Source organism: Tursiops truncatus, chromosome 21 (genome assembly GCF_011762595.2).
Source record: "Tursiops truncatus isolate mTurTru1 chromosome 21, mTurTru1.mat.Y, whole genome shotgun sequence".
NCBI lineage: Eukaryota > Metazoa > Chordata > Mammalia > Artiodactyla > Delphinidae > Tursiops > Tursiops truncatus.
The window spans coordinates 31360798-31387936 of record NC_047054.1 but is presented as its reverse complement, the minus strand read 5'-3'; the positions used below and the strand labels follow the sequence as shown (position 1 = coordinate 31387936).

Below are 27139 nucleotides of genomic sequence, written 5' to 3'. Positions count from 1 at the left end.
AATATTTCATCATCAACAACCATTTAAACATTTTTTGATCACCTAAACCGTTTTGATCTACTGATGTTGGCAGTGTAGAAGTAGAAATGCATTTTCTCAGAAAACTAATTCTGCAAAGGGTGCTCTACTATACCTCAGATATTTTATGGTTTAGATATACTTTTAGAAGTTGGCCAGGAGATCATCCATCATAATGGCTGTAATAACAAAGTTTACAAGTCAGTTCTGAGAATGCAACCTGGGTTTGAGCTGGGTTCGGTATGTAGAGCCTGCAATTCTTATTACCCTTACCAGGCTATGAGCCTCCAAGGGAAAATAACCTGGTATAATTCTAGACCAAATAAATGGGACAGAAGATCTTGCTGTGTGACCTGACAGGAGGGACAGGTCACTTCTGATTATGTTGGTTGGGGAAGACTTCACCAAAGAAAAGGACTGGAGTTGGAACTAGAAATGCGGGTGGTCTTTTAGCAGGTGAGAAGGTATCCCATGTGAGCAGAATCATATATGTTTAGGCAAAAGAGAGGAAAAGATAAGCTGTCGCTGGTGAATAAACAGATTATCATGGAAGAAGCCTATCATACAGCATAGATTTAAGACTGCAGGTCCATTAGGAGATCTATGGAGCTTGGTGAGAGACCGATTTTTCCAAGATAATGATTAAAAACAGCAAATGAGAGCAAAGAGGAAAAACACTATTTTTGTGGAGGTTTTCTAGCTCTAGAGAAACAACATGGAGCTTAATATTTCAGTATGTTGGATAATCATGTTGCAAATGCTTTTGAATTGTTGGTACTGTTGCTGTCTGCTGGGGAATTTCTTGTGTTCACAGTCTCTGTCTTGTTAAAAATACAGGAGGAGTATTTTTTAGCTGAAGGCCTCCCATGTCTCGCTGTTCCTGTCAGATAACAAGTCTGCTCCGCGGCTCCTTCATGGCAGGCACTGAAGGAGAAAAATAGGGCTTTATTTATGTTTTGTGCCAGATATTATGACTCGTAGAAGAATTATTCCTAGAGCACATTCTTCTTGTCTGTTTTGAATTATCCGTGCTGCATCTTTGAGGTACAACCATGTCTTAATGACTTGGGAGTCTGAATTCTGTAACATTTGAGTGGTTTGTCTTTTAGCCCAAAGACAAAAAAGGCTGCTCTTGGACTTGATAACTCAATGTGATTCTGACTCAGTAGCACGTGAAACGCGATTAGCATCGAACACAGCGTCCTTGAAACCGACCTTTTCACCCACCCCAGGTGACATCTTGATGTATATGTATTCAGGCATTAAATATTGCAAAAGTTTAGGGAATAAAGCAATGATGATAACCTAGCATGTTTTAAAACACATGCACGCATGCGCGCGCGCGCACACACACACACACACACACACACACACACACAGTCTTCTATTTCTGGAACGCTTCTAGTGCATGGTCGATCAATTAATAAAGGCAAAAATGCTAACCAGTAAATACAGGCATATCCATAACTTTTAAAAAACTGGTGTCAAGCAGCTGGAGGATGGCAGTGTCACAGGCTTCCTCTCCTTCTTAGCACTTCTCAGTTTTTAATTTTTTTATTCTATTTTATTTTTTTGGCCGTGTGGCACGTGGGATCTTAGTTCCCCGACCAGGGATCGAACCTGTGCCCTCTGCAGTGGAGGCATGGAGTCTTAACCACTGGACCGCCAGGGAAGTCCCAGCACTTCTCAGTAAAATCCTACATCATTTACCGGTTTATTATGGTTTTCCTGATTTCTCCCTACTCACCCTATAGACTGTTAGCAACTTGAAAGCAGGAATCTATGTCTGCTTTGCCTACTGATGTGTTCAAAAACACCTAGGACAGTGACAGACACAGAGTAGTTACTCAATAAAATTGCTGAATGAATGAATAAACAGAGAAAGCAGAATTTAAAAGTCACCTAAAATTCTGCATTTTTTAACATGGCAATACTTTTCATTTCCAAAAGGATCCTGATTGAATAATTTTTACGAGACATTATTTATGATTTTTTCTTCTAATTTAAAAAGACGATGTATATTTTATATATTGTGAAAAGCAGAGATATTAAGTGTTATATCGTTCACTGAGTGTAACCCACGCTCCTACCAAGATCCATAACTTTTCCATCATGACGTCATTCCCACGGACACCATCGCAGTCAATCCTAACTTCCCATTCCAGGGAACCGATTTTCTTCTTTCTTTCACCAAACTTTAGTTTTGCCTGCTCTAAAATTTCTTATAATTGTCACAGAAAGTATGTATTTTTCTGTGTCTAGCTTCTCAGATTGTTTTTTTTTTTTTTTTTTTTGGCGGTATGCGGGCATCTCACTGTTGTGGCCTCTCCCGTTGCGGAGCACAGGCTCCGGACACGCAGGCCCAGCGGCCACGGCTCACGGGCCCAGCCGCACTGCGGCATGTGGGATCCTCCCGGACCGGGGCATGAGCCCGCACCCCCTGCATCGGCAGGCAGACTCTCAACCAGTGCGCCACCAGGGAAGCCCTCATATTGTTTTTGAAACGTATCCATTTGTTGCATAAAAAGCAGAGTAGCCCCTTGCTCTTTATCACGAAGTGGTTTTCTTCTAGACAGAAATCCCACAATATGTCTAGCCATTCTCCTCTTGACATTTTTGGGGCTATTTTGAATAAGGCTTTCATGAACATTCTTTTTGTTGTTGTTGTTGACAGATGTTTTTACTTCTCTTGTTAAATACCTCAGAGTAGAATTGCTGGGTCATAGTCATAAGTTGGGTGTATTTTTAACTGAGCAAGAAACTACCAAAACGTTTTCCAAAGTAGCTGCATTATTTTGAACACCCTAAAGCAACACATATGAATTCCATATCCTCACCAGCATTTGTTTCTATCAGTCTTTCGAATATTAGTCATTCAAGTGGGTGTAGGAGAGTATTTCATTATGGCTTTAATTTGTGTTTCCATGCTGACTAATTATGTCAAACACTTTAAAATGTTGGTCATTTGTATATCTTCCTTTGTGAAATGTCTGTTCATGTCTTTTGCCTATTTAAAAAAACTGGCTGTCTGCCTCTTTATGTAATTTTTTTAACATCTTTATTGGAGTATAATTGCTTTACAATGGTGTGTTAGTTTCTGCTGTATAACAAAGTGAATCAGCTATATGTATACATATATCCCCATATCTCCTCCCTCTTGCATCTCCCTCCCACCCTCCCTATCCCACCCCTCTAGGTGGTCACAAAGCACCGAGCTGATCTCCCTGTGCTATGTGGCTGCTTTCCACTAGCTAGCCATTTTACATTAGGGAGTGTATATATGTCCATGCCACTCTCTCACTTCGTCCCAGCTTCCCCTTCCCCTTCCTGTTATCCTCAAGTCCATTCTCTACGTCTGCATCTTTATTCCTGTCCTGCCCCTAGGTTTTTCAGAACCATTTCTTTTTTTTTTTTTAGATTCCATATATATGTGTTAGCATACGGTATTTGTTTTTCTCTTTCTGACTTACTTCACTCTGTATGACAGACTCTAGGTCCATCCACCTCACTACAAATAACTCAGTTTCATTTCTTTTTATGGCTGAGTAATATTCCATTGTATATATGTGCCACATCTTCTTTATCCATTCATCTGTTCATGGACACTTAACGTTGTTTCCATATCCTGGCTATCGTAAATAGAGCTGCAGTGAACATTGTGGTACATGACTCTTTTTGAATTATGGTTTTCTCAGGGTACATGCCCAGTAGTGGGATTGCTGGGTTATATGGTAGTTCTATTTTTAGTTTTTTAAGGAACCTCTATACTGTTCTCCACAGTGGCTGTATCAGTTTACATTCCCACCAATAGTGCAAGAGGGTTCCTTTTCCTCCACACCCTCCCCAGCATTTATTGTTTATAGATTTTTTGATGATGGCCATTCTGACCGGTGTGAGGTGATACCTCATTGTAGCTTTGATTTGCGTTTGTCTAATGATTAGTGATGTTGAGCATCGTTTCATGTGTTCGTTGGCAGTCTGTATATCTTGTTTGGAGAAATGTCTTTACGTCTTCTGCCCATTTTTGGATTGGGTTGTTTGTTTTTTTGATATTGAGCTGCATGAGGTGCTTGAAAATTTTGGAGATTTATCCTTTGTCAGTTGCTTCATTTGCAAATATTTTCTCCCATTCTGAGGGCTGTCTTTTCGTCTTGTTGATGTTTTCCTTTGCTGTGCAAAAGCTTTGAAGTTTCATTAGGTCCCATTTGTTTATTTTTGTTTTTATTTCCATTGCTCTAGGAGGTGGGTCAAAAAGGATCTTGCCATAGAGTGTTCTTCCTATGTTTTCGTCTAGGAGTTTTATAGTGTCCAGTCTTACATTTAGGTCTCTAATCCATTTTGAGTTTATTTTTGTGTATGGTGTTAAGGAGTGTTCTAATTTCATTCTTTTACATGTAGCGGTCCAGTTTTCCCAGCACCTCTTATTGAAAAGGCTGTCTTTTCTCCATTGTATACTCTTGCCTCCTTTATCAAAGATAAGGTGACCATATGTGCGTGGGTTTATCTCTGGGCTTTCTATCCTGTTCCATTGATCTATATGTCTGTTTTTGTGTCAGTACCATTCTTTATTGTTGAGTAGTAGGTAGAAGGTTTTCATATATTATAAATACAAATCCTTTGTCAGGTGTACCCATTGTGAATATTTTCTCCTAGACTATGACTTGGCTCTTCATTTTCTTAAATAATGTCTGGTAAGCAGACACTATTGAATTATCAAAGTAGAATTTCTCTTTATTTTCTTTCATAATCATTGCTTTTTGTGTCCCATCTAAACAGTCTTTGCCTACACTCATGATCAAAGGTAATCTTGTATATTTTCTTCTACAAGTTTCATAATTTTAGCTTCTACATCTAGGATTATGATGTATCTCAAATTAATTTTTGTGTATGGTGTGAGGAAGGGGTTGACATTCATTTTGTTTTTAGATATTTACCCAGTTGTTGCAGCAAATTTGTTGAAATTATTATTTTTTTCTCATTGGATTTTCTTGGCGCCTCTTTTGAACATCTATTGATTGTGTGTGAGTCTATTTCTGTACGATCTATTGTGTTCCATTGACTTATTTGTCTATCTTTATGCCAGCACCACACTGTATTTATTTATAGCATTAGAGAACTTTTGATATTAGGTAGTGCAAGTTCTTTTTTCTCAAGATTGTTTGGCTGTTCTAAATCCTTCACATTTCTATATAAATGTTAGAATCAGTTTTTCAGTCTCTACATAGAAAGTTTGGTGGAATACTGAATGGGACTTCATTTAATCTATAGATCAATTTGGGGAGATTTATTTAAATGACTCACAATATTGAATCTTACAATCCATGAACATCATATATCTCCCTATTTACTTCTTTCTTTAAGTTTTATCAGCACTATCACGTAGTTTTCCATGTAAAGATTTTACACATTATTAGTTGAATGTATCCTTGAGCACTTTGTGCTCTTTAACACTATTATAAATTATATATATATATTTTTTTTTTTTTTTTTTATTTTTTATTTTTTTGCGGTACGCGGGCCTCTCACTGTTGTGGCCTCTCCCGTTGCGGAGCACAGGCTCCGGACACACAGGCTCAGCGGCCATGGCTCACAGGCCCAGCCGCTCTGCGGCATGTGGGATCTTCCCGGACCGGGGCACGAACCCGTGTCCCTTGCATCGGCAGGCAGACTATCAACCACTGCGCCACCAGGGAAGCCCTAAATTATATTTTTTGAAATTTCATTTTTATGTGTTTCTTACTGACATATAGAAAATACAATTAATTTTTATACATTGACCTTGATTCCTGTGACCTACACATAACTTTCTACCTATTATTTGTATATAATTTAATAGCACAAAAAAACCTTGTACCTTTTGTATTTTTTTGGTATCCACACTATTTAGTCATTGGAAACTCTACAGAACCGTATTAGCTTTCTGGCCTTCCTTTGCTTCAAGTGGCAAATCAAATTTTTAAAAAGGAAATTATTCTTGTAGATTAACAAGGGATTTTAAATGGGATTGGCCTAAATAGTTATTAATATGAATAACCTGGTTACTGACTCAAGTTTAGTGATATTTGTTCCAGAAAGTAGATGACATCTGTCTCTACTTCCAACTTTTAGCTTAATAAGAAAAACGGCCACCTCTTTCTGAACATGGAGTCCAATGTAGAAAGCAAAGGAAGTTATTGAATTATAGAATTATAAATTCCAATGGACAGAAAGTGCTTTAGAGGTTTTCTTTGTAGTTCAATTTCTTCTTGCTAGCATAAAACACAGATATAAGGCAATTTCTTATGTAGAAACAGGGAGAGTATAAATTATGAATTTAGAGCTCAGTGAAAATAGAATATTCATTTTGCAGACATTTATTATTTATTCTTTTAAAAGTGTTAGGATGAGAAAATGCACAGTTATTTCGTTGTTTCGGAGGAAACGAAAACAGAGCAAAAGAATTCATTTGAAAATTTCATGATGTTTCTGAGCATCAGATGCAGACAGTGCTGGAAAGGACATCGAACATCATGAATTATGCCCCTTGTTTTTGCAGAGCAGGGTTCTGGGGCCCAGAGAAGTGCGGTAACTGTCCCCTTCTAAGTTATGGCTCCGGATCGGAGGTGCATCCATTTCCAATGACTCCTCATTGACTAGCTAGAACTCTGATGATTAACTCTTTTGTTTCAAAACAGTTAAGTTTGGGAACTTACGTATATTTTAGTATTAAACTCTCTTTGAATTCAAGTATAGAATGGGCACAGTTCAACTCTCAGCTTTCTGGGAATGAATGATTTACAGGGTACATCCTATATTTTAATGAAAGAGTTTTCTCCACCTTCATGACTCCATCTCAGTTAGAGAGAATCTAGAAAAGGCAAAGAAATCATATTCACTTTTCCCAGGGGCCTGGGATTGAGAAGCAAAATTCTGTGAAGAGAAAGCTATTTCTAGAGACGCTGCTAGAATTGATGACTCCCTCTGTAATGCAGCTTCTGCCTTTATTGGAGGGAATGGGGAATCATTTCCAGGGGTTACAGGAAGCTTACCTAGGACTTCAAATCATAAAAGTGGTATGTGAGTGAGAATGAGAAGACTTTCCTCAAAACAGGCAGAACACGGGAGTGAGAGAGATTTACTTTTTGAATTATTTCTGCTGTGGACTTTCAGATGATCATGGGTTCCTCTTAATATTAGTTTGGCCTTTGCCCACATGGCAGGCGGTAGACAGCTCGGTCATATCATTCAGTGACCCTCCTCCACCTTCAGGTCACTAAGGTACCTGTGCAGGGGACTTGGGCACTGGGGCTTCTCCAAGACCAGGAAAGGAAAGGCAGTCTAGGTTAAAAAATGAACAGTTTCCAAAGGCAACAGGTGCAACTATTGCTGTGCGACAATTACCCCAAAATTTAGTGGCTTAAAAACTGGTAAACATTTATTATCTCTCAAAGTTTCCAGGGAGGAATTGGGGAGTGGCTTGGCTAGGTGATTCTGGCTTGAGGTTTCTTATCACTTTGCACCTGAGACGTCAGCCTGGGCTGCAGTTCTACTTCTAAAGGTGGCTCATTTCATTCTGGAAAACAGAGTCGTGGTTGCCGGTCATTGGCGGTGAGGGGAAGAGGTTGGCTACAGTGGGGCCGTAAGAGGGCATTTGGGGGTTGTGGAACTTGTCTGGACCCTGATATGGCTTCCTGGCTGTATGTGTTTGTTTGTCAAAACTCACATAACGGTATCCAAGGAGAGAGTGGGGAGAGTGGCATGTCAATTTCAAGAGCCAAATAAAAGAAGAAAGAAAATGTGAGTCACTCATATGTTGGTAGGAGGCCTCTGGTTTTCTCCTTGTGGGCCTCTCTCAGGAGTTTTGAAGGTGCTCGTGCTGTGGCCCTGGCTTCCTACAGAGCCTCAGGTGAAAGCCATCTTTTCTAGGGTGCTCCAAGATCACATGGCCTCGCTTCCATCACCTTCTGTTGGTTAGAAGTCAATGCCAGTCCCTATTCGAGGGGTGGTTGGGAATTCAACTCCACCTTTGAAGAGGGGACTACCAGAGAACATGTGGACATTTTTAAACCACCACAATCAGAATGCAGGTGGACACCTGACCTATGTGACAAATACTGTGCTGTCATACCCTTTGTAGACTTTGGAGTGGAAAACATCTCATCCACAGTAGGCATTAATGTATGCAATAAACACAAGTCAAGGATTTCATTTTAAAAATCTGATCGAGGTTTCTGCCTCTTCTCATGAGGACCAGGTCAACAGAAAATAGTTTCTCTGAGGTCCTCTGCCCAAGAATTGATGGATGTGACAGCGGGAATCGGCAAAGACAGGGCACACTTTCCCAGCTGAAGGTTGCCTGAGAATCTCCATTTGAGTTTTCAACAATCCTTCCTTCATCCGACAACCATTTTCCCTTAGGACATGGCCACTCCAATACGCTTGGGGATTCCAGAGTTTTGGGGAGCAAATTAATTGGAGTTAACAGTTTGCTCGTGGGCTCCTAATCTCCCTGTGAGATGATAGAAACAGAAATTCTGATCAGGTGACTCGAGGTCAAGATTTTAGAAACAAAGCTTGTTATGTGTTGATTGATTTCCTCTTTGATGCCTTCTTTGATTTTTTTCATTTATTTTCCACTTCATTCCACTAACATTGAGCTCCTATCTGGTACCAAGCACAAAGTGCTGGAGATTCTACAGTGAATGAGAAGAGAAGGTTCCTATTGAGAAGAAGCAGGAAATAAACAAGCAAAATACATTTAGCCTGTGACAAGTGCTAATGGGAGGTGTGTTCCTTTAAATGGGAAAGTTAGTGACAACCACTCAGAGAAGCTGACATTTTGAACTGTGACCTGAAGGCTCCTGACACGAAGCACCTGCCCCTTCAAGCAGAGGTGCTGGCAGGTGCAAAGGCCCTGTGGTGGGCAGAGGGCCTGAAGCTAATGAGAGGAGAGGGGTAAAAAGTGAGATTGTGACCTAGATGAGGTCACACTGCATAGATCCAAATAGGTCATGGGAAGAAGTTGTGATTTATTCTAAGTGCACCCAGGTGTTTGCATCTCATTTTATTTGTGAATCCAAATGTTCCACCTTTTCTCTACTTCAGGGCTTAGTTCATTTCCATTCCGGGTCACCGGCTCTTTCCTCTCTCCAAGAGCAGGTCCTGCTTCTGTCATTCCTGGGGACGCACCCTTTACCTGCTTCCTTTGTTCAGGGCTACATTTCTCAAATCACAAGCAGGTTTTTCGGGTAGCAGCCCTTTCTGGCCGGAGGTCCATCATTCATTCACGGTTTTCAGGACTAAGAAAAAGCTCTGGAGTTCCTTTAGTATGAAAGTCCTACTGACCAAGGTCTCTTTAATAGTTTTGGGGCGGAGGCATGGGGGGAGAACCGAAATTTCTTGACAGTCTTGGGGAGGAAACCAAGCTCGGGAGGAGCATGCTGGTTTCTGAAAAAGAGCAGGGGAGTTAGAAAGAGATGCATGAGGTGCATCCAGGCATGTTTGGGCAGCTTATTCACAGGAAAATGGACCTAACAAATCCCCATTGAAGTCTTCATTTCAGAACAGAGGATTCTGGCCACTGATCGAGCCTTGTTTAAGTGGGCAAGTAAAAGAGCCCTGTGAAGGTGACAGTGGGCGTGGGAATGGAGGTGGAACTCCCAGATGGTGCCATCAGAGGCGTCAGGTGAACCTTGAAGGACACTGGAAGATGTGCAGGTCAGGCAGCTGAGTGGGACCGCACTGCCGGCTGAGGACGGACCCCACGCAAAGGCCTGCGAGCTGGAGGGACAGCAGCGCCCCCTGCGGGAACTGTGTGGGATGGCTGGAGCTTAAGGCCACTTTGGGGGAAAATGGGAGAAGCACCTCGAGAAACAGTCAGATCATGGCGCCGGTTGAATACTTCCAACTGAACCCTGAAGGTTATGGGGAGTAACTTAAAGATTTTTGGCAGGAAAGTTACGTGTTGATATTTGTATTTTTGAAAGAGACGTCTACAGACAGCAGTGTGGAGCCTGGATTAGAAGGGAACTGGATGGGAGGCAGGGAGATTCATTGGGAGGCTACTAATTTAATCCAGTGAGAAATTATGCCAACTTGAGCCAAAGAAAGTAGTAGCAGCAGGAATATCAGTAAAGGGACGAAATGAGGAACAAATTGGATGTGAATTCAACAGAATTTGGTGGACAGTTGGTCCTCCAGAGCCCTTGACAGCTGCGCCTTCCATGTACAGGCAGGACCTGCCCATGATTGACTCTCAACTGCGTACCCAGATACCGTCAGAACCTTCTGCTGAAGCACGAATCCCAGGGCTGGGCATTTGGTGTTATCTGTCCTGATACTTTTAACCCAGTCGTGGTCTTGTCAAAGTTTCTGGAAGGCAGGGTCCATACCTTCTTATTCTTTGTATCTCCTACGGGATGCAGAACAACGTATCATTGATGGAAGGTCCTGAAAGGATGCCTAGAATCTGAGTGGTCTCACTCCTGTTAACCAGCTCCAGGTTTTCTGGTGCGCTCAGAATTATGGGTCTCAAACGGATGATTGAACATTTCCCAGTGCTGAATACTTGATAAGAAATTACTATGTCAAGTATTTTTATTCCATTTAATAAGTTAAAACAAAAGCCTTAGTTCATTCCTTATAGGAATATTTTCAATCTCTGAAAGCTGTATGTATTTTATCTAGTTGAGGATCAGCAGAAAATAGGACCTTTAAGCAGGTATGATAATTATAGAACAATTGAATGGTAGGGGAAGAGGTACCAGAAGAAAATGCTCAGCTTAGCTTACACCTGGTCCTTTTTGCATTATTATTTTTAATGTGTTTTGACACCTCAGCTGTTGCATCTAGACTTGCTCTGATGTCCAGAGCCCATGTTTTGGGTTAGATAATTAAACTGCTTAAATGGCTCATGTTCCTGTCATATTATTGGAATGGGAAAATAGGGTGATATGGAAGAGATCATTTTCATTCATTCATTCATTCACTCACTCACTCATAGTTACTAAGTATCTATTATGTACCAGGCTCTGTGCCTGAAGATTTACTTCATATTGAAATGTGTGCAACTCATCATCCAATCTCAAAGCTTTTAAAGTCTTGAGAAGAGCAGGGAGAGCAAAATAATACATTTATTGAAATAAATATAACACAAAATATGAAAAAATAAAGTCAGAGCTTAAAAGCCACTCCAGCATGATGCTTTGGGAATTGAAAGTAGGGAAACAATGACTTCCAACCTGGAGTTAGCATCAGGACACATGGAAACTGATGACCGGTTTCTTTAGAGCAGAGGAGTCAGCATGACTAAAAGTGTAGAGAGATGGCAGAAGTATGAGCGCGATTAACAATCCAGTTCACTGGAGTCAGTGAGATAAAACTGAGAAAACAGATCAGAACCAAATTATAAACAGCCTTACATGTCAGGCAAAGCTGAACTTTATTTGCTAGCCACTGACATCGTTTGTTTTTTGGGTTTTTTTTCTCGAGTAGGATGATGACCGGTCTCATCTGTGCTTTAGGGGGATAACTCTGTGATGGATCGCAATGGGGGGATTCAGGAGGCCAGGAGACTGGATAGAATTGATGCAGAAGGCCTGGAGGGGCCCAAGGTCCAGCAGGGGGAGGGAAGAAATGGGACCAGTGAAAGATACATGTATTTCTCTTTGCTCTGTTCAGCAGACTTCCCCACGTCAGCCAAATGAAAAGAAGTCAGAGCATTAGAATTCTCAAAGACACCTTGGCGAGGCCTTGGGAACACTCATAGGAAAAATAGAAATGTAATGAGTGATATGGGTAATGACAAATTTCTGTTCACTCTCAAATCCAACAAGAAATGTAGTTGATGAACATTCATGGCAGTCTGTTTACATCCCGTAGGGCCATTCTTTCTTCAGCCGAGACAGATTCTGGTCCATTATTGCTTTTCATGAAGCTAATGAATGGAGCACTGTCTGAAGAAGCTGGGTTAACTCTTCATCATCACTGACTGGGCTCCAGAAGGGATGAGCTCGGCTTTTCAAACAGAATCATTCTGTCTCCATGTACGCGTTGTGGGCAAACTCATCAAACAGAGAACTACAAAGACACTTGGATTTCTAATTTCAGAGTGGGCTAATACATTGGAAACAGCCTTAAATTTGACACATGGAGACAGTGTCCTTGGTTTTGAGATGCTGACCAAGAAAAGGGCAAAAGCAACGTCAAAACACACCCACCAAAAATCCAGGTTACTTAAGTGTTCTTTAGTTGCCAATTTTGGCTACACTGAGGAAGCTGACAGTATCATGTGAAGATGCTTTCCTTCCTCAGTGCTCTAAGGCTTCTCCTCAGTATTGATCGAAGGTCTCTGTTGTTTAGTTTAAGCTCCAAAAACAGAGATCGTATTTTGCAAGAGCTCAGCACGGTGTTTTCCTAAGGTTCTGGGAACACATATCTGCCGTGCTGGCTCTTAAAGAGCTGCGGGCTTTGGTAGTGGCTCTGTTAGTTGGGCTTTGTATTCAACAAAATAAGGGATGCTTTGGGAAAAGGTGCAAAATCAGGAGAAACCTGTCTTTTAACAAGTGGGAAACTTTTCTTTGTTTCTAAAATTATAGCTTTAACTGCACGCAAAAGAGTAATCATAAGTCAATTTTTTTCAAAGCTGCTACCGATAGACCTAATTTTCTGCAATAGATGGGATTCTATAAAGTGGATTGTGAACTGAGATTAAGGTATACAAATGTCAGGTTTACTCAAAGGAGAGCCTACTGACGGATGTTTTTGTTCACTATCTTATTTTGACTAATATTTAATGGGCACTTAGCGTATAACAAGCATTGTGATAAACCCTGGGGTATAAAGATGGCATTGCCCTGAAATATGAAAGACATTCTCCCATCTTCAAGAAGTCCACAGCAATATTTTGAAAAGCTGTTTACCTGAAAATCTCTGGTGTATCCTGCGTACATAAACGTATAGAGATACAGGAAGGAAAACACACCCACAAAAGCGTAGTGCGTTCTACACGTTCGATCTATTTTTCAAACAGCTTCTGCTACCGGCAATTATCATCTCATGTGAACAGTTCCCCAAGAAACTGGGGATTTTATAGTTGACGTTGATGTAAGGGAAGAAGCATTAGGCACCCTGGTAAATTGTGTCTGGAACCTTTGTATGGCTATATGCCCAGGGTGGAAACTGCTACCTGCAAATGGAGACAGTCAATCCTATAGATGCTTTGCTCTAATGGAATCACTTGAAAGAAAGATCTCTTCATTTATTCATCCACTGGTTGGTCAACGAATCCTCATTAGGTGATTATTATGTTTGTGTTATATGTTATCATGCTGGATATTGGGATGCAGTAATGAACAAGACACAGTCATTGACTTCCAGAAATTTCCACGCTTAATAGGAAAAGCAAGCATTTTAACATTATTTTAAAAATGTATTTAAAATTCCCAAACGATTTATATGTCCTTACTGTATGAAATGGGAAAATTTTCCTTAAAATCTTGGAGAAAACATTTTCATTTAAACATATACAATAATAAAACTAAAGATTTCCTTAGAAATATGGAGGCTGGTGGTGTGCTGCCAATAGAAATGTTATTTACCAAAACAGATCTTTTATTCGAAAGGTATGTACGATGCCTCCGTTAGCTAAGTGGGTTCTTAGACCTGGGTAATGAACAAAAATACACCATAACTTAAGTTTGGAGTCTATTTTTGCAAAGTATGCCAATGTTACATTTACTAAAATAGCTAATGGACCAGGGGAGTGGCAGCATTGCTTTTCACTGATACCAGCTGGCTAACTGTTAACAGATTTGAAATGAGTTATCAAGCACTGCTGTTTTGTAAATAAGAGTCTTGAGTTTTTATGCTGTTACGCGTGAAAGAGGGGCATCTATCGCTCACTACGAACCCTTTTTTCTGGTGGGAGCTGTGGTTTCACAAAGTCCTGGTTACTCATTAAGGTTTGGTATAATGGACTCAGAGACAGAAACCCTGGAGTTGAGTCCTGTCTCTGTTAAGTAGCTGGGAGATGTTGATGGGTCGCTTCACCTCTCTGGGCCTCAGTTTCCTCTCTTATATAATGAAGGTGTTGGGCTGGTCATCCACAATGTCTCTTTAGCATCACCTTCCATCTAGTTTCCATCCCAACCGTCTGAACCACAGAAGAACACTTTATTGTAAGTCCATGTGCTTGGGGTGTGGACAGCTGAACCTCTGGAATAGGGTCTGTTAACAGATTGTCTAAGACCGGTTTTTATGATGAAAATAAATGTTTTGCTTTGTTTTGTTTGGGGTACACGGGCCTCTCACTGTTGTGGTCTCTCCCGTTGTGGAGCACAGGCTCCGGACGCGCAGGCTCAGCAGCCATGGCTCACGGGCCCAGCCGCTCTGCGGCATGTGGGATCCTCCCGGACCGGGGCACGAACCCGTGTCCCCTGCATCGGCAGGCGGACTCTCAACCACTGCTCCACCAGGGAAGCCCTTCCTGGCTTTTTTGACCTTCGGACACTTTCTTTGGGCTGGTGAGAGCTCTCATTTGTCCTGGGTAGTTCCAGGTTTATCAGCTATGCTGGTCTTCAGATATGCAAGGCCTTTTTGCCCTTACGATCCCATAGTCCCATCTGTGTAAACCAGAATCACCAGGAGGTTCTGCGTCTGGTCAGGAATGTTGGGAATGGCTCAGAACAGGTGTTTGGCACACAGGGAGTCCAAGTATCTCTCGTGACCAAATTCTGGAACAGCCGGCTGGGTTGTGGGTTCGTAACCCTGTCTTCACCCCCCAGTGACCCTGACCAGCCACCGGCTGTGAGGTCTCATGGGGCCATTCCTGGATTGGGGCCTGTGGTTTGATCCATGGACTTCCTTGTCCCCAAGCAAATCTCTAGGAGGTTAGAACCCAGAGTGGTCTAAGTCTCTGCTCGAAACCGCATCAGAACCAGAGTTCTCCCGGGTCAGGGGGAGACAGAGCAAATAATAAAGCAGGCAGGTAGTGAGGGCCACCGTAAACTTCTCAGGAGTTCCTTCAAAGGCATTTCTGTCAACCGTACCCTTCTGAGATCTACATTTCCTTCATGTTCCTTCGAGGCTGTGTTTGTCTGTTTTGTGGCCGTTTCCCCCTTCATTGTTATTTAAAAAATAGAACAGTTTATATACACGTCAGCAAGCAGAAGAGTGTTTAGAATTTTTTTTCTTTTTGGCAGATGAAGTATGGGAAGCAAAAGCCTTCTGAGGTTCTAGTCTAGATATGTTATCAAGTTGAGAGCGGCCCTGCGTGCCGGAACTCTTAAACGGGTCAGCTGCTGTCACCCCATTTTTCACACTGCGCCCAGGAGACAGGTTTCCAACAGGCCACTGTGCGGCCAACCTTATTTCGCAGAGAGGGAATCACTGAAGTCCCCGGAATTTAGGGCTGCGTGGGTGGGACCTGGGACAAGGTGGTGGTAAGGGGGGTGGACAAGAGGACGAGGCTAAGGGTCCAGCCCGCCCACCCGCAACTTTAATCAGAGCAGTCCAGGATTTATGTGTTTCTAGGTAGTAGCTGTGTGGCCTTGGGCCACAGCAGGTTCCTGTGTGCCAGAAACCATCCTAAGTTCTTGAGGTGTATTAGGCATTGAATCCTCACACAGTCTAGGAGGTAGACAGATAACTATCCCTGTTTTAGAGATGAGCTCAGGTAATTTGCTCAAGATCATAGAGAGGCAAAGCCAGGACACAAACGGGGCAGCTTGACTCCGAGCCCATGTCCTTACTCTCTACCAGTTTGCCTCCCAACTGACATGCGGTTGCTCACACCCTCTCATTATTTATCTCCCATGTTGGCCTCTGCACTTCCCCTCTGGCCCTCTCCAGTTCATCCTCCACAGAGCGGCTGAGTGATCACGAAGTGCACATCTTATCAGGTCAGTCCCCTGCTTAAAAACCTCAGTGGGGGCTTCCCTGGTGGCGCAGTGGTTGAGAGTCCGCCTGCCGATGCAGGGGACGCCGGTTTGTGCCCCGGTCCGGGAAGATCCCACATGCCGCGGAGCGGCTGGGCCCGTGAGACACGGCCGCTGAGCCTGCGTGTCCGGAGCCTGTGCTCCGCAACAGGAGAGGCCACAACAGTGAGAGGCCCGCGTACCGCAAAAACAACAAAAACAAAAAAAAACCCCACCTCAATGGCCCCCATTTCTCTTGGGATAAAGCCCCCCTTAATTTTTAAAAATTACATATGATTTTTTTAAATTCCTCTTTTTAAAAAATTGAGACATAATTTACACGTCACGAGAGTCACCATTTTAAAGTATACAATTCCGTGACTTTTAGTGTGTTCGTGAAGTTGTGCTGCCGTGAACACAATTTTAGGATGTTTCTTCACCCCATAAAGCCCCGTAGCATCAGCATTTATTCCCCGTTCTCTCCTCGCCCCAGCTGCCGGCAACCACTAATGTACGTTCTGTCTCTGTGAACGTGCCTATTCTGAATATTTTGTATAGAAGGAATCATGCAGTGTGTGTCCTTTGTGTCTGGCTGTTTTACTTCGCACACTGTTTTTAAGGTCCATCTCTACTGCAGCATGTATCAGGACGTCATTCTTTTTATTGCTGAATCATCTTCCATTGTATAGATCACCTCTGTGTATCCAGTCAGCAGCTGATGGACATTGGGGCTGTTTGCACATTTTGACTATTATGAATAATACCACTTTGAACATTCGCATAAAAGTTTCTGTGTAAACATATGTTTCCAGGTCCCTTGGGTAGATGACTAGGAGTGGTGTTGCTGGGGTATACGGTAACTCTACATTTAACTTTTAAGCAACTAAAGACCTGTTTTCAAAATTGGCTGTGCCATTTTCCGTTCCTACCAACAATGAACGAGGGCTCCAGTTTCTCCGCATCCTGGTCAGTACTTATTACTATCTATCTGCTTGATTTTAACTATTCCAGTGGCTGTGAAGTGGTATTCCACTGTGGTTTTGATTTACTTTTTCCTAATGACATTGAGCACCTTTTCGTGTGTTTATTGGACATTTGTATATATTCCTGGGGAAATACCTGTGTATATCTTTTACCTAGTTTTTAATTGAGTTGTCTTTTTAGTTTGGGATTGTAAGAGTTCTTTATTTAGTCTGGATACTAGACTCTTATCAGATATATGATTTGCAGTTTTTTTCTCCCACCTGTCAGTTATCTTTTTAGTTTCTTAATAGTATCCTTTGAAGCACAAATGTTTTTAATTTTGATTGTTTAATTTATATGTGTATGTACATCTATGTGTGTGCATATATATATATATACATATATATATATGTGTGTGTGTGTGTATGTATATTTTTTTTTCGGGGAGTATCTTATGTAAAGAATCATTGCCTAATCCAATTGTCACAAATTTACCCCAATTTTTTTCTTCTAAGGGTTTTATAGTTTTAGCTCTTCCATTTAGGTCTTTTATCCCTTTTGGGTTAGTTTTTTTATAGGTTTGAGGTAGGGTTTTAGCTTCATTCTGTTGCACATGCATATCCAGGTGTCCCAGTGACATTTGTTGAAAAGACTATTCCCTTATTGAGTTGTCTTGGCATCCTTTCTGAAAATCAATTGACTACAAATGCATGGGTTAATTTCTGGACTACAAGTCCCATTCCATTGATCTGTATGTCTATCTGTATTCCAGTGTTCCAGTACCAAACAATCTTGATTACTGTAGCATTTTGAAATCAAGAAGTGTCATTGCTCCAACTTTATTCTGTTTCAAGACTATCTTGTCTATTTTGGGTCCCTTCCATTTCCATATGAAATTCAGGGTCACATTGTCAATTTCTCTAAAAAAGAGAGCTAAGATATGATAGGGCTTGTATTGAATCTGTTGCTCAATTTGGGGAATGTTGCCATTTTAACAATATTAAGTCTTCCAATCCATGGATACAAGATCTGTTGTATTTATTAGGTCTTTAAAAAATTTCCTTCAATAATATTTTGTAGTATTCAGTGTACAAGTCTTGCACCCATTTTGTTAAGCTTATTCCTAATATTCTTTTCCATGCAATTCTTTAAAAAATTTTTGAATTTTATTTATTTTTTTATACAGTAGGTCCTTATTAGGCATCAATTTTATACATATCAGTGTATACATGTCAATCCCAATCTCCCAATTCATCACACCACCACCCACCCCCGCCGCTTTCCCCCCTTGGTGTCCATACGTTTGTTCTCTACATCTGTGTCTCAATTTCTGCCCTGCAAACCGGTTCATCTGTACCATTTTTCTAGGTTCCACATATATGCGTTAATATACAATATTTGTTTTTCTCTTTCTGACTAACTTCATTCTGTATGACAGTCTCTAGATGCATCCACGTCTCTACAAATGACCCAATTTCATTCCTTTTTATGGCTGAGTAATATTCCATTGTGTATATATACCACATCTTCTTTATCCATTTGTCTGTTGATGGGCATTCAGGTTGCTTCTGTGACCTGGCTATTGTAAATAGTGCTGCAATGAACATTGGGGTGCATGTGTCTTTTTGAATTATGGTTTTCTCTGGGTATATGCCCAGTAGTGGGATTGCTGGATCATATGGTAATTCTATTTTTAGTTTTTTAAGGAACCTCCATACTGTTCTCCATAGTGGCTGTATCCATTTACATTCCCACCAACACTGCAAGAGGGTTCCCTTTTCTCCACACCCTCTCCAGCATTTGTTGTTTGTAGATTTTCTGATGATGCCCATTCTAAATGGTGTGAGGTGATACCTCATTGTAGTTTTGATTTGCATTTCTCTAATAATTAGTGATGTTCAGCAGCTTTTCATGTGCTTCTTGGACATCTCTATGTCTTCTTTGGAGGAATGTCTATTTAGCTCTTCTGACCATTTTTGGATTTGGTTGTTTGTTTTTTGTTTGTTTGTTTGTTTGCGGTACGCAGGCCTCTCACTGTTGTGGCCTCTCCCATTGCAGAGCACAGGCTCCGGTCGCGCAGGCTCAGCGGCCATGGGTCATGGGCCTAGCCACTTCGCAGCATGTGGGATCTTCGCGGACCGGGGCACGAACCCATGTCCCCTGCATCGGCAGGCGGACTCTCAACCACTGCGCCACCAGGGAAACCCCTTACTGCTATCTTTTTGCCAACACACACACACGCACACACACTTCACTGGTAGATACCTACTGAATTTTCAGATCTCGCCTTAGATGAGCATCTTCTAGGAAGCTGTCACAAGAATGCTTCCAGGCTGGGCGTCCTTCCTCAGCTCCCCATAGGACCCTGCACTATGGTTTCACTTCACAACGCTCCTCACAATGGTTGGCAATTACCTTTGCACATGTCTCTTTCCTCTAGGCTGAGAGCTATGTGATGGCAGAGACGTTGTACATAGTTTCATCACTGCAGTGTTCGCACGTAACCCAGTGTTAACTGGCACTTGACATGCACTAAAGAAGTATTTGTTTAGTGAGTCAGTAAGTACCCCCGGGGTATTCCCCATTATGCTTGTCTCATGGATATAAAGGGCCCTGACATACTTCCAAAAGAATATGGTTTTCCAAGTGTTATTATAAATTGATTTTTACAGGCAGAGACTCCTTTGGTATGTGAACAGGTAATGTCACCCATCTATCGTCACTCATAACAAGGCAGCATAACTGGCCTCTTTTTTTTTTTTTTTTCATTTCTAAATGAACACAGAAGGCAGAGTGCAGCTTCTGAACTCCTTGAGCCTAGTCCTAATGTAGCGTGTGGCAAGGGCTTGGTTAAACAGACTGGGGAACCAGCCACAGAGAAATGGACAGGGATTCTAAAGCTGCCAGGAAATGTATGTGCCTCGCGGCTCAGAATAGAGTGTAATCTCAAAGGCGTTTCCAGACAAGTTCCAAAACTTCCCCCCAGACAGTGACACACTCACCAAGACTCTAACAGGAGAACAAGTAGATAAGTTTTGACTTTGCTCATCCACACCTTTATTTTATCCAGAGAAAACTGTGGTGTCTTTAAAATATCTTTCCTTGGGAAGCTAAGTCAGTCATCTTACTTTCGTGAACTACGGCCCGGATGTGAGGTTTCAGACCCACCAGAATGGGAATGAATCTTTCCATTCTGGAAACATCAATGCTCTTCCTCTAAACATCAATGCTTCCAAACATCAGTGTTCTTCCTCTAAACCTGATAGTGTAGAGACGTCACCTCCAATCCTCCTTCCTTAGATAAGGAAATGGAGACAATATTAATGGCCCTCCTCTCACAGATAGCTTTTACAGGAGAGAGGCTAAAACTGCCCAGCATTGCCAGATTTTCCTCCTGAAGGAAGGACATGCTCGTGTATCAGGTTTAGAAGGAAAGTCTTTTATTTTCGTACTGAATGGGGTGAACTGGAAATATTTGTCCTAACAAGATGACCCTTTTTGGCCAAGTGAAGGAAGTAGGAAAGCTGAATACACTGAAATATTGATATGTGTTTTCTCTAGTCTTCTGGAAGCCACACTGATCACGTATATGTACTACCTCTCAGCCATACTAAGTAAGATGACTAAATGTTTAATATTTTTCCTACTCTGATATCCCAAGATAATTATTTTTGCATACCCTATATTATTTAATGCTCACCCACCATAACAGTAGGCTATATGGTGTAGGTATGATTTTTTAATGGCCCGTTGGTTTGCCAGATAAAATATAAGATGATCAGATAAATCTGAATTCCAGATAAACAACGAATAATTTTTAGTATAAGTATGCAATGAGTATGCAGTATTTGGGACATACGGATCCTAAAAAATTATTTGTTGTTTATCCAAAATTCAAATTTAACCAGGCATCCTATACTTTCATTTGCTAAATTTGGTAAACTTAATGTCATGCCTAATTCTTCAGGCCAAAATATCTTTAAAAGTTTGAATTTCAATGAAATAAAGAGAAAAAGACATCTTAGAAGAAGAAAATGGTTTCGCTGCCGTTGGGCAACATCAGCTTTGGTTGTCAGGGATCCTCAAATTTGCAAAGTCATTAAAAATAAATGACTAAAAGTCACCAGCGCTTCTTTGTAAATAATTCATTTCTGTGCACATTATTGAGACATTTAAAGTATGTACACATGTCTGAGCTTTCGCTTTTCCTGTTCCTCTAACAAGATTTGAAAGTCACCCAAGCAAAATAAATGTAAATGTAAATGGATATAAGGGAAAAAGACAGAGGATGGGGGGCGGGGGGGGGGGGGGGGGCGATGTTGTGGCTTGAAATTGTTTCTTTTTTCTTAGAACTCCTTTCTCACTTGAGTCCTTCCCTGCATCTTTCTCTTGTATAATAATGTATATATGCACACAAACATATACATAATAGTACATAGAGATTTATATAATATATACACTACATATATTTATACATATATGCAAAAATAAACAATATATATATATTTGTACATTGTTCCATATGTATTATTACATATGTATTTACTTATGATAAAGATCTTTTGCTTGTTTGAGACAAGCACCTGACCTCAAAACTCTGAGGATCAGACCCAGGCGAGCAGGAACTCAGATACTATTTTCCGTGATTTCATGTGTGTGTGTGTTCTTGCCTTGTCTCACTCTTCCCCTCCCTCTTTTTATTTTCCGCATAAAAGTTATTTAGGAAAATCCAGCCTTATCTTGGGTGAACCTCAGGGAAACAGCGTTTTGTCTTTCCATTCCACCTCTTTGGAGGATTGTTAGAAAAATCCTACGACTGAGAATGGTGGAAGTTCTGAAGCTTGAGAGTTACTCCCCGACCTTGATCCCTGTGTGGGCGTGGGAATCCCAGTGTGGACCTGGGGGCCTTATGGAGGGCTGGGGATTCAGAGCCTGCCTGGGTGTATTAGCCCCAACTGGGCCTTCCCAGCTCCCAGACTATCTCCACGCTCATTCAAAACCCTGTAGAAAACTTTACCAGAGTAGAATTTTCATATTCCCAATTTTCACATCTATATCTGAGCAGTCATGGACGAGAAATACGGTTAAAGAGAAGAGTCAAGCTGAAGGCTTTTAAAGAGTGGCCGGCCAGTATTTCTCCATGACCCTGTCTGTGGCTTGCGACCTTACTATCTCTGGGCTTTGCTCAGCTAAGAAGCAGCAGTCATAGGCCTGGAGGTTTGGGTGCAGGAGGGGGTACCCTGCCATCACCAGCATAGAGTCACTGCAGGCAGAGACTGAGCTTCCCGTGATGGAGGGTAATTATTCATTGCTATGTAGTGACTTCGTGCTTCCATATCAGACTGATGACAACCACGTAATAGACTGAACTCAAAAGCTTTTCTGTTGCACTTCGTATTTATAATGTGCTTTCTATTCGTGAGCATCTTTTTATTCTTCCAGATACAACCTTGTATACTGACTCAGAGTTCCCCCGTTTAATAGAAATCCGAACGGCGTGTATGTTCGTTGCTGACCTTGTTTATGTTCCATTTTCCCCAAAGCACCACAAGCTTTTCCTGGGGCCTTTCACACCCAGGCACAGCCTGAAAACTGCAAAATTGAGAAGTGGGTGAAGTTTGACCCAAACACTCGCCCTTGTTTCTTGGGATGCCTTTCCTGCCCTCTCAGGGCCTCTCCCGCAGCGCCCCCCTTGCTGGTCTGAGGCCTCTACCTCTCCAGCCTTAATTGTTCCTCATAACACAAATATTCTCCTGTCTGATAAGCACTTATTTACACTGGAGAGGGGACTTCAATGGAGCGCCTCCTAAGCAGAGGAGCCTTTTAACCCTCACATCAGCTGTGCAATGGAAGACTCCATCCCTCATTAAATGACTGTGAAGTAAAGACAGATTGAAAATTTGGTGGTGGTGGCCTGAATGTCTTCCCAACATCCCCAAATTCCAGCATCCTGGCACACCCTGCTCCATTCCCTGACCTGGTACCTAGTGTCCTGGTGAGTCTGGAAAGCAAGGACCTTTCCATCCAACAGTCACATGAGTGGTTCAGGGGTTCTTTTTTTTTTATAAAGTACCTGTTTAAGTCTTTTTTTTTTTTGAAAGGAAGTTCTGTTTTTAAATTTAATTTTATTTATTTATTTTTGGCTGCATTGGGTCATCATTGCTGTGCGCGGGCCTTCTCTAGTTGCAGCGAGCGGGGGCTACTCTTCGTTGCGGTGCATGGGCTTCTCATTGCAGTGGCTTCTCTTGTTGCGGAGCATGGGCTCTAGGCACGCGGGCTCCGTAGTTGTGGCTCGCGGGCTCAGTAGTTGTGGCGCACAGGCTTAGTTGCTCTGCTGCATGTGGGATCTTCCCAGACCAGGGCTCGAACCCGTGTCCCCTGCATTGGCAGGCAGATTCTTAATCACTGTGCCACCAGAGAAGTCCCTCAGGGGTTCTTAAAAGCAGACATTTGTCCAGGACTTCATCACGATAGGAATTGTGTCGTGGCTATTTCTGTATACAGCTTCTATTACTGCAGAGGACCCACCTAATAGCTATTTTGATATGGCATTGGAGGGATTTCTCTTTCTAAAGTTTAATTTTAATAATTCTCTGGGTCCCATTAATCTCTCTTTTGGGAGGGACAGGGAGTGGCGGGTGCCAAACCACGAGGAACTGCGTGTTGCCCTCTGGTTTTAAGTCACTTTATCCAGATCTTGGTGGATTCAGACTTGAAGGGAGGAATCACACAGCGACTGGGGTGTCAGCCTCTTCAAGTCTGAGTCAGCCTCCTTGCCATTAATTCTGATTTGGCACTAAGCAATTCCCACGATAACTTCTGCCTTTTCTCTCTGAAAGGGCTTCCATTCTGAGAATAATCTGAAAATAATTTCGTGTTGTTTTCTTTTGGTCATATGACTGTAGTGTTCCTTCTGACCCCGTCTCCAACACCTGCAGTTTGTCTGAGAAGTGTCACTTTGAGACAGAGGAGACATGTCAAGGGTTCTGTGTACCCTCCTGGGAATCGCAGAATTGTGTCTTATGTTTTTCAGTCTATTTCATTACTTTTTATATTTGAGATTTAGACTTCCTTCCTCTCTCTGGAACTTTTGAAGGTGGTTATTTTTCAAGAACTACACACTTGAGCCTCAGCTAAAGAAGCAATTACTTTTTCAGGAGACCTAACTCTGCATTTGGCCGCTCTCACATCAGAGAAAGGCATGGGGACTCCCTCTGGAGGGAGGTGTTTTTTTAAAAAAAATGAAAGGTTTTCATTAAAAACAAAAACTTGGCCATTGCGTCTTAGGAACTCAGTGAAATTAAAATTGATCCTAGGGCCCCAATCCCTCATAAAACATTCCTCAATGCCCCCAAATATATACGTGTTAGACTGAGACTTGATTGTGACAAAAACTCTCCCCAAGCCATTGATCCATCATCAGTGCTTTCGGGTAGGTACTCAAAGTGCCACTATTTAATTACAAACTCCCCTAGACTATGCCACTGGTGACTGCCACCTGTTTATAACTTATAGCTCCAGAAGCTTTGGCAGGCATAGCAAATTATCTTTCTCTTCTAAGTTGTTGTTTGTTTTCCTGAAAGAAGAACAGAAGGCAGCCGAAGAAATGTGAAGGCATTTAAAGTCGACCTTCGAAACACCAAAGAAAGCAAAAAACCAAAAAACATTGTGAGGCCTTTTTGATTGTGTTTGTCAGAGTAAATTGACCACTGACTTAAAAAAAAAAAAAAGAGGATACGGACGTGCAGAACTTGAAGCCACTGTTTGGCTTTATGTCAGAGATCCTGGTTTTTCCCAGAGTGAAAGCTTTCGTGTACCATACTTCAACCCCGGCTGCTTGGCCAAGTCTGTTTTTCAACCGCAATCAGTTCTGTGAGTGCAAGCCTGTTTCCCAAGAAGAAAAGGCGTACAAAATGTGTGTGTGTGTGCGTTTACACCCTCAGATGTCTACTAAGAAATGTTCTCATGTCCATTGAATGAAAAGGCGATGACATATTGAAAAGTGCCAGGGACTAGTCACAGGTTCTTTTGGAAATGTCCTTAATTTTGACTGCTGGACTTCCTTGCAGTTCTGCGCGGCATCTCTTATAACACTGGCTAAGAAGCTTACTCAGATATCCGGGACGTTTAGAAAAGGGCCCGGCTCGCTGACACTTCTTCTGGCAGGTGGTGATGGAGGTCCCCAGAAGATGTCAGAACTCAGCCATTCCTGCTCTCAAACTTTACTAATTAGATTACAGTTTCTTTGACTTAGTAAGCTCCTCTTTTTATTTTATTTTTAACTTTTTTAAAATTGAAATATAGTCGATTTATAATCTTGTGTTAGTTTCAGGTGTACAGCGAAGTGATTCGGTTATCTATATACATATGTGTATCTATCTGTACTCTTTAAGCTCTCCTTTTTAAACATTGCTTTTCAGAACACATGCACAAAGGCCATGTCTGTTAGCCACTTACCGACAATAGTGAATATTTTCATGGCCGTGACACCAAAGTTAATGAGGGGAATCACTGAAGAGGCAGAGGAACTTCTCGAATTAGCAAGTGATAGAACAAGGGGGCAAACCCACGACTTCCAAATTAAAGTCTGGGGGCTCTTTCTGGAACGTTGTAGCCACTCTTTCAGTGGGAATCATTTTACTTTTTTTACTTATTATTTTTTAAATCGTTGTATATTTTTATTTATTTATTTATTTATTATTATTTTTATTTTTTTTGGCTGTGCCGTGCATACAGCATGTGGGATCCTCGTTCCCCGACCAGGGATCGAACCTGTGACCCCTGCAGTGGAAGCTCAGAATCCTAACCACTGGAACTCCAGGGAAGTCCGGGGAATCACTTTAAATGAATATTTAGTGTACGACTACCTAGTCTACTACCAGGGAATGGGATTCTGATTGCTTGGCCAGGGGATGGGATATCTTGGAACACATGTACGCCCGGGCACTGGGCTGCAGAGTGTGTGAGTGTGTCTGCATGTGGTGGGCTGGGGTGTCCTTTAGAGAGAAGGAAGTCGCAGAGAAATGAGGACGCAGCAGGGGACTGTCCGGGGAAGCAAACGGAGGCAGAAGTAAGACAGAAGGAAGCAGTGACCAAAGTTTCCCAAGTCCTTCTCACTACTGTGTTTAGGTCTCTGGAGAAAGTAACGATCAAGATTTACTGAACAGCATTTCCCAAGCCACCTTTTATTTGTCGGTGCCTTGGCTAAGTGGACCTCTCGGAAATCATACGAATGGAAATGCTTTGTACAGGTTTGGGAGAGAAAACCTAGGAACACTATCCATTCATCCGATTTGGGGGAATTTCGTTCTCTGTACTTGTAGCCGAGCAGTTTACACAAGGGCCGCTGGGAAATTGCTGCTCTTCCCTTTGAAAAGGTCATCCACCATCTAAAAGGGCAGATGGAATAGAGCCATATGACTAGCCTCCAGGTATATCTCCATGAAACTCCTACAAATGTGTACAAATGAATATACTGCAAGTGATCACAGGGTCATCTGTATCTTCTCTCTGTGTGGATGGCTTCCATCCTTAGATGTTTTACACACAAGTGGATTGTGGGAGATTATTGATGTTTGAATAGTTTTTTTGTAAAGTGATCAGAGGTATTATGAATGCAAAGAAGGTAACTGAGCTTAAGAAAACCATATTGAATGATGCCCCCAGAAAGGAAACTTTTACCTGCAAACAGTTCACATTTCCTGCCCAACTCCCCGTGTATAGAACCAGAGCTTCTGGGGCCTCTTCATTACATGTAGAAGAACTGCTTGATGCATGACATTACTGCCTTACTTTTACATTTCTGGCTGAAATTAAGGATGTGGAAATAATCTTTCTCTAGAGCTGGTGGTGTAAGGAGTGTTTCTGAGCTGTGAAATGTAATTTCTTAGAGGTGACAGCAAAGAGAAAATATTTTTCCTCAGCTGTTTAAGGGAACAAGCCTGGGATAAACACGAATTCATTTGCACTGTGCTTAGATGCTTTTTTGTTTGTCTAAACAAATAGGGTCTTTTTCATGCACCTCTAGCTGCTGGGCCAAAAAGAAAGAAACTTTATTGAGTCCATTGACGTTTAAAGCTTAGTTGTATCTGATATTTAAACAAACCTTTTAGGTAATGTCCATCTATGGGGTACTTGCTCATCCCTCTTCTTTCGCCCCTGCCCACAGCAAGAAATCATCCCAGTCCAAGAGTTTTATAGATTTTTTTGGCAAGCCATACTATTTTCTCTCCTGCTTATTACCAACTGATAATGTAAAAACAATG

The 27139-nt window shown here is 41.8% G+C and overlaps 1 protein-coding gene across 1 annotated transcript in view; it reads left to right on the top strand.

Annotated features, from left to right (window-relative positions):
- The window catches only part of ZMAT4 (zinc finger matrin-type 4), a 344444-nt gene that overhangs the window by 231440 nt on the left and 85865 nt on the right, over positions 1–27139 (top strand). The gene's annotated exons all lie outside the window — the stretch shown is intronic.